This window comes from Coptis chinensis, chromosome 2, assembly GCF_015680905.1.
Source record: "Coptis chinensis isolate HL-2020 chromosome 2, ASM1568090v1, whole genome shotgun sequence".
Taxonomy (NCBI): Eukaryota; Viridiplantae; Streptophyta; class Magnoliopsida; order Ranunculales; family Ranunculaceae; genus Coptis; species Coptis chinensis.
In genome coordinates, this window is record NC_141457.1 from 37,140,592 (window position 1) to 37,148,626 (window position 8,035).

The window sequence follows — 8,035 nt, forward strand, 5'->3', positions numbered from 1 at the left end:
GGAGAAGGAAAGATCGGTTCCTACAGTGCTTCTCGGCTAGACAAGAAATGGTGTGACCCTTAGTTAGTGGGTATGGGCTTTTTGAGTATATGGGCTTTGTAATCTGGTTATAAAATTTTGGTCTCTTTAGTTGCTAAGAATTGGCTTGGCACACATGGTCCAGTCTTAAGCTATTGGACCTAGACTAAACTTTAGGCCCAAATTCCATTTCCTTTTATTTCCTCTTGTCTTTACTCACATGCTTTAACCAGGCCCAACCAGATTAGGGGAACTCATGCCACTGACATCCCGAATCTCGACAATTTCCACACTTTTAATCATGTTAAGTCTAATTCCTGTAAAACCACCAAAAATACACTAACTAAATCAAACGAATAAATTAAACGAACTAACTAATATAAAATTGAGCGTGAATAATGTAATATTTATGCTTTTATCAAATACCCCAAACTTACATTTTGCTAGTCCTCAAGCAAAACTAAATCTAAACTAATAACAAAAATTAAAAATCCTAACTCATTTTCGTAGGAATCACGATTACACTTAGCATGTGCAACAAGCCTTTTAAACCCCTAGGTTTACCCTAGTGGACGAGTTTAGTCTCGTGAGAGTTTTCAAATAAGATACTCACAAACTTCATCTATACTATAATGACTAAGAAATAACAGTAATGTTTCCTTAATTTATCTCAGATATTCATACTTCTCACTAGCAAGGAATAAAAAATACTCATTTTAAAACTTAGGTTAACATATGCATAATAATCAAATCATCTACAAATAAACATACATGCAATGAACAAAACTATGAAATGATTGGTAAGGGTCCGGTTCAAAACCGGAATAAGCGTCCCTAAGTAGGTCCTCACAAATATGTCAAGACAAAAATACTCTGATTTTTCCGCTCAGGTTTCGCTCACTCTAGTGTGCGGTGAGCACACTTTTCCTCTCAATCTCAATGACATCCAAAGGAGCCGAGGTTGATCAAACACATCTGCCACTTACTATCACACCAACCTATTCCTAATTGAGCTAAAGGTCTTTATTAGGTGTTATGTATGGCTTAGGTGATAGTTTAAAAATAACTGGAATGGATAAACAAAATAGACAAGTCTGAGAAAATAAGGTCTTCAAATTCTGTAACTAGAGAAAGTCTTGTTCTTACTTTGCTTCTACACTTTGTTTCCATCCTTAGCCCTTTTGTTTTGGCTTTTTGACTCCTTTGATTCTATTTTTGGAGTTCTAACTTTTTTATTTTATTTCTATTCATTTTTTCTTTTTCTTTGGATGGAAACTTTCTTTTCTTTATTTTTCTTTTTGAAGCAACTAACAAATTCTTGATTTTCCATGAGGTCTTTCTCATTTCTTTTCTTCATTTCATCCTATTTCTCAAACTTATCAAATGGGTAGACTATTTTTATTTATTTGTTTATTTTTTTTTATATAGGGTAAGGAATTTGTGGTTTATGAAAAAGCTAATGAAAGGCTCGATTAGGCGACTAAGCGGAAAAAATATTCTTTAGGTTTGAATTTACGGCTATATCGATCCAAAGATTGCCTAAATTCTCTTTTAGGATATGGTATGGTGATCAAGCAAGTGGGCGTGTATTTTTCTACTCGAATTAACTTATCCCTTGTGTCATCACTCGGATATCAACTCATATGAGGCTTTTAGGCTAGATTCTCACGGATATGTAAAATTAAGCACTCTAACCTAGGTGCCGAGAAAAGTACTTGCCAAGTACAAATATAACGTTCATGCAAGATATTTATGAAAAGATGCGAGAGACTATTACCTATATCTTAACCTAAGTTTCTTAATAACTACTCTTAATTATAATGCTAACTGAGATTTCTAGACTATAATCATCATAGAAAAGGAAACAATACCACTACCCCTAAGTGAATAGTATACATAAGTTTTATTTTTAAGCTAAACAAAACATTTTGTTCCCACCCCCACACTTAGTTCGGACATTGTCCTCAATGTTGTGGATATGCTTAATTCAAAAAGTAATAACATGGACAAGTAAAAGAATAAGGAAAGAAGTTACCAATAGCTCCCCTGAACAAAAATAAAACTTCGAGTCACACTGTAGAAATTAGTACCTCACTAAAAGATATAATATCGAAAAAAATAGAAAAGGAACCAATTTACTATGACGACTCACTGTGGCACATATCTCATTCCATAGAGTTACACGTCTCCAAAAACATGGAGAAAAGGTGCTAAAGTGGAATGTATGAGATATCTTGAAAGGTACACATGACTAAAAAATAAAACATGCATATATAATAAGCAAATGCGAACAATAAAATGGAAAATAAATTCCCAACTATTATGGCCATATTCATTGCTCCATCCCCGTTCACGAACTCTTTTTGGTTGTCTTCGCTTAGTTCGGTGGGGTTCGCCTGACCGGTCCTCGAAAACTGGAAAATTTCGCGGTCCACGGAGGTCGGGCGCTGGTAAGCATCTTCCACTGGTATGGCTTCGAGTTTTGGATTCTGATGTTTTGGGCGAGTTGCGCTCAACTTGGGCATAAAATTTCGAGTTGAATTTTTCGACAGCGTGTGTAGGGCGCTGAAGTCGCGACTTCAACTTGAGGCGTAGGTGGCTCAAAGTTGTTTTTTTTTTTTTTTTTTTTTGAAGAAATAAAATGGTGAAGAACAACGGGAAACGTGGGAGTGAAAGGTGAGAGATGGAAGTTAGGTGTAGTGTGGGTTGTGAGTGTAGAATGAATGAAGTTTTTAGAGGTTTTAAGTTGCTAAAACGAATCGGGAAGTTGCCAAAATGTTTTTACGGCAATTTCCGGAAATACTAAAAACATGGGTTGCCTCCCACAAGCGCTACAGTTAACGTCTCTAGCAGACGAATGCTTCACACAACTGATCAGTGCTATGTGGGCTTGTCAACAAGCCGGATAATAATCAATCATGATAAATAGGATCAAGCGGACTTACCTCTTCCACATCCCGCCCGCCAAACCGTCAAGGTATGGTTTCAAACGCGTTGACCATTTACCTTAAACACACACGACCATCCGTAGGATCTTCTATCTCAAAAGCACCATGAGGAAAAATAGTTTTAACAATGAAAGGACAAGTCCACCTAGAAGCGTAACTTACCGGGAAAAGACGCAAACGAATTATATAGCAAAGCCTTTTTATTAGGTTCAAAAGACTTTTCGAAGAATAGATTTATCATGAAAAATCTTAGTCCGCTCTTTGTAAATCTTGGCATTCTCATATGCCTCATTCCTTAACTCAGCTAACTCATTCAACTGAAGTTTACGTTGGGAACCAGCCTTACGCATATCGAAGTTAAACGTTTTAATAGCCCAAAAAGCACGATGTTCCAATTCTACAGGCAAATGACATGCCTTTCCAAACACAAGCCTATAAGGGGACATACCAATAGGAGTCTTATAAGCAGTTCTATAAGCCCAAAGAGAATCATTAAGACGTTGAGACCAATCCTTACGGTCGGGTCGTACAGTCTTTTCTAAAATCCGCTTAATCTCCCTATTAGATACTTTTACTTGACCACTAGTTTGAGGATGATATGGGGTAGCAAGCTTATCAGTAATAGAGTACTTTTTCATTAAAGATTCAAATGCTTGGTGTGTAAAATGAGTACCATTATCACTTATAATTGCACAAGGCGTACCAAAACGAGAAAATATATTATATTTTAAAAAGTTAACTACGACTTTATGATCATTCGTTTTACATGGCACCGCCTCAACCCACTTAGAAACATAGTCTATGGCAACAAGGATATAAAGATAACCAAAGGAAGGAGGGAAAGGACCCATGAAGTCTATACCCCATACATCAAAAAGCTCCACAACTAAAATAGGGGAGAGAGGCATCATGTTCCTATGGGAAATATTACCTGTACGCTGGCATCTATCACAATTCAAACAAAACTCATGTGCATCCCTAGATAGAGTAGGCCAATAAAAACCACACTGCAAAACCTTCGCAGCCGTCTTTTTAGGACCAAAGTGACCACCACATGCATGGTCATGGCAAAAAGAGAGAATACTATGAGACTCACTCTCGAGAGACACATCTCCTAACAATCTGGTCGGGGCATGACTTAAACAAGTATGGATCATCCCGGAAAAAAATTCCTAACCTCAAGAAGAAACTTAGATTTATCCCGTTGTCTCCAATGAGAGGGAAACTGTTTTAGTTACAAGATAATTAACAATATCCGCGATACCAAGGCGATTACGATATAACAAAAAAGTTGCTCATCGGGGAAAAGATTCATTTACAGGCAAAATATCAGTAGAAGATTCTACTATAAGTCTAGACAAGTGGTCAGCTGACCACGCGTTCTCCGCACCACCACTTCTTATCCCTAATCTCTATATCAAACTCTTGCAACAAGAGTACCCAAATAATCAAAAGCGCTTTAAGCGTCCTTCTTAGTAAGGAGATATTTCAAAGCGAATGATCAGTAAAACACGACAACCTTAGACCCTATGAGGTAAGACCTAAATTTGTCTAAAGCAAAACACAATGACTAACAACTCTTTCTCGGTTGTAGTGTAGTTCATCGTGCATCATTAAGGGTTCGACTAGCATAATAAATAACATGGGGCAACTTGTCAAACCGTTGACCTAAAACAGCCCCAACTGCATAGTCAGATGCATCACACATTAACTCAAAAGGCTCACTCCAATCAGGAGGCTGTATGATAGGAGCGGTAGTCAATAAATGCTTAAGCTTCTCAAAAGCTTTCAAACAATCTTCATCAAAGACAAAAGCGACGTCCTTACCAAGTAAATTGCATAAGGGACGTGAAATCTTGCTAAAGTCTTTAATGAAACGCCTATAAAATCCAGCATGACCTAAGAACGACCTAATATATTTGACAGTCTTAGGTGGTGGAAGACCAGAAATGACATCAACCTTGGCCTTATCGACCTCAATTCCTTTACTAGAAACAATATGACCAAGAACAATACCCTGTTGGACCATAAAATGACACTTCTCCCAATTCAACACAAGATTCTTCTCCTTGCACCTAATTAACACTAATTCTAAGCGGTGCAAACCCTCATCAAAAGAATCCCCAAATCTTGAGAAGTCATCCATAAACACCTCAAGAAACCTTTCTACCATATCGGAAAAATACTAAGCATGCATCATTTGGAAGGTACCAGGTGCATTACATAATCCAAAAGGCATACGACGGTAGGCAAAAGTTCCAAAAGGACAAGTAAAAGTAGTCTTTTCTTGATCCTCAGGGATAATACATATTTGGTAATACCCGGAATAACCATCAAGAAAACAATAGTATTTATGACCGGCTAACCTCTCGAGCATCTGGTCAATAAACGGAAGAGGAAAGTGATCTTTCTTAGTGGCCAAATTCAACTTACGATAGTCAATGCAAAAATGCCATCCGGTAGTCATACGGGTGGGCACTAACTCGCCCTTTGAATTCTCAACAACTGTAAGCCCAGACTTTTTAGGGACAACCTGAACAGGACTCACCCATTTACTATCGGAAATGGGATAAATGATACCTGCATCTAACAACTTGAGAACCTCGGCTCTCACTACCTCTTTCATGTTAGGATTAAGCCGTCTCTGAAACTCACAGGTTGGTTTAGCATCCTTCTCAAGATGAATATGATGCATACAATCAGTTGGGCTTATACCATTAATATCAGCAATATTCCACCCTAAAGCTGCTCTATGCTCTTTAAGAACCCTAATCAATTTACCTTCTTGTTCATTATCTAGATTAGAAGCAATAATAGCTGGCAAAGAATCATCAGGTCCCAGAAAAACATACTTAAGAGTATCAGGTAATGGTTTCAACTCTAGCTTAGGAGGACTCTCTATAGAAGAGACTGGAGTAGACTCAGATGGAGTCAGATGCTCTATTGTGGCTCTCCACTTATCAGTTTCTAAAATTGGGGTTGCATCCAGCAACGCATTAACTTCACAAATTACATCATCTACATCACAACCACTACCAGAATTAGTTAAACAAGACTCAAGAGGGTCATCAGAATAACTCTCCAAGAAAGTCTCGTGAACTATACTATCAATAAGATTAACATCCCAAAAATCATCAGGTTCAGGAGGTTCTTGACCCACATTAAACACATTAAGTTCTGTAGTCATATTACCAAAAGAAAGTTTCAACACTCCATTACGACAGTTAATGATAGCATTAGAAGTGGCTAAAAAGGGACAACCTAAAATGACCGGAATATGGTGTTTAGGATCTTGAATAGGTTGTGTATCCAGAACAACAAAGTCAACAGGGAAATAAAATTTATCAACCTGAATTAAAACATCCTCAACAACACCACGTGGAATCCTAATAGACCTATCTGCCAATTGAAGAGTAATTGATGTAGGTTTCAACTTACCAAGACCAAGCTGTAAATAAACTGAATAAGGCAACAAATTAACGCTAGCTCCTAAATCAAGTAATGCTTTCTCAATCATATGATCACCAATAACACAAGAAATAGTAGGGCATCCTGGATCTCTAAACTTAGGTGGAGTTTGGTTTTGGATAATAGAACTCACTTGCTCAGTTAGGAAAGCTTTCTTGTGCACATTCAACTTACATTTTTGTGTACAAAAATCTTTAAGAAACTTGGCATAGGAAGGAACTTGTTTTATAGCATCAAGTAACGGAATATTTATTTGAACCCGTTTAAACATTTCCATTATTTCATTAAGATTAGAACCTTTCTTAATTTAGGAATCAAACGCGTTGGGAAAAGGAGCTTTAGGTATATAAGATGGCACGGGGTTAGTCTCCACAGTAGTAGGAGGTTCTACACCCTTCTTAGAAGTATTATGACTATTAGATTCACTCACCTCACCTTCCTCCCTTCTCACACTCTATAGGATCAGATCGACCTCGGCCCTTAGACATCTCAACCCTATTATCAACGCGTTTTCCACTCCTAAGGATGTTGATAGCCTTGGCTTGCTCCCCGTGAGCCCGGTTTAAGTTAGAACTTATTTCCAACCGACTCCTCGGATTAGCTCTTGGTTGACTAGGAAACCTACCCTTGTCCCTCTCATTCAAAGTATTAGCAATTTGACCTATGGTGATTTCAATCTTCCTAATGGCTTGAGCATTATCCTGAGTAGCCGTTTGACTGGCTTGCATAAACTGTTGCGTTGTGTCCTGGAATTTCATGGTGTTTTGTGTTAATTGAGTAATGGCCTCTTCTATAGGTGAAAGTTTAGGTGGTTGAGGTGCATACTTGGTAATCTTGGGTTTGAGTTAACCACGGGGCCTCCCTGATGTATACCTTTAGACCAAGACAAATTGGGATGGTTACGCCATCCAGGGTTATACGTGTTAGAAAAAGGATTATTGCCTGGCTTTTGGTATGAATTAAAAGCATTGACTTGTGCATTTACACGGGGCAATTATCTATAACGTGATCAAGACTTTCACACAAATGAGACACCCGGGGACTTCAACATTGGCTATCGGAGCTAGAGACTTTGTCTCTTTTTCTAGCTTCGAGCTTCAACTCTTCTAATTAAAGCGGCCATCCTAGGCGTTAGGTGGTTTAATTCCTTGTCAACACGGAACAAACCCTTCGCGGTAGTAGTACTACTAGCCACCTTCTTAGGCTCACGACTAGTTTCCCATTCATTTGGACCTTCTCGGAGACTTCTTCTAAAAAGGTCCACGCTTCTTCTCTGATCTTATCACGAAATCCCCAAGTACTCATGGTCTCAATCATAGCCTTAGAATTAAAATCGAGACCCTCATAGAGAATCTGCACTAGCCTACCATTCTCTAGGCGTGGTTAGGACATTGCAAGAGCATGTCCTTAAACCTCTCCATACACTTCCATAATGACTCTCCATGGGTTTGGCAAAAGATGACAAGTCTTTTCTAAAAGCAAATGCCTTTATGATTAGGGAAAAAGTTCTTTAAAAACACAATGCATAACTTTTCCCATCCCGTTATGGAATTCGATGGGAGAGTGTTAAACCAACTCTTGGCTTTTTCTTTAAGAGAAAA

At 38.1% G+C, this 8,035-nt stretch overlaps 1 pseudogene; it reads right to left on the reverse strand.

The window, feature by feature from the left end:
• Positions 1 to 5,390: 5,390 nt before the first annotated feature.
• On the reverse strand, positions 5,391 to 7,739 carry LOC147515933 (uncharacterized; annotated as a pseudogene).
• Positions 7,740 to 8,035: the final 296 nt, after the last annotated feature.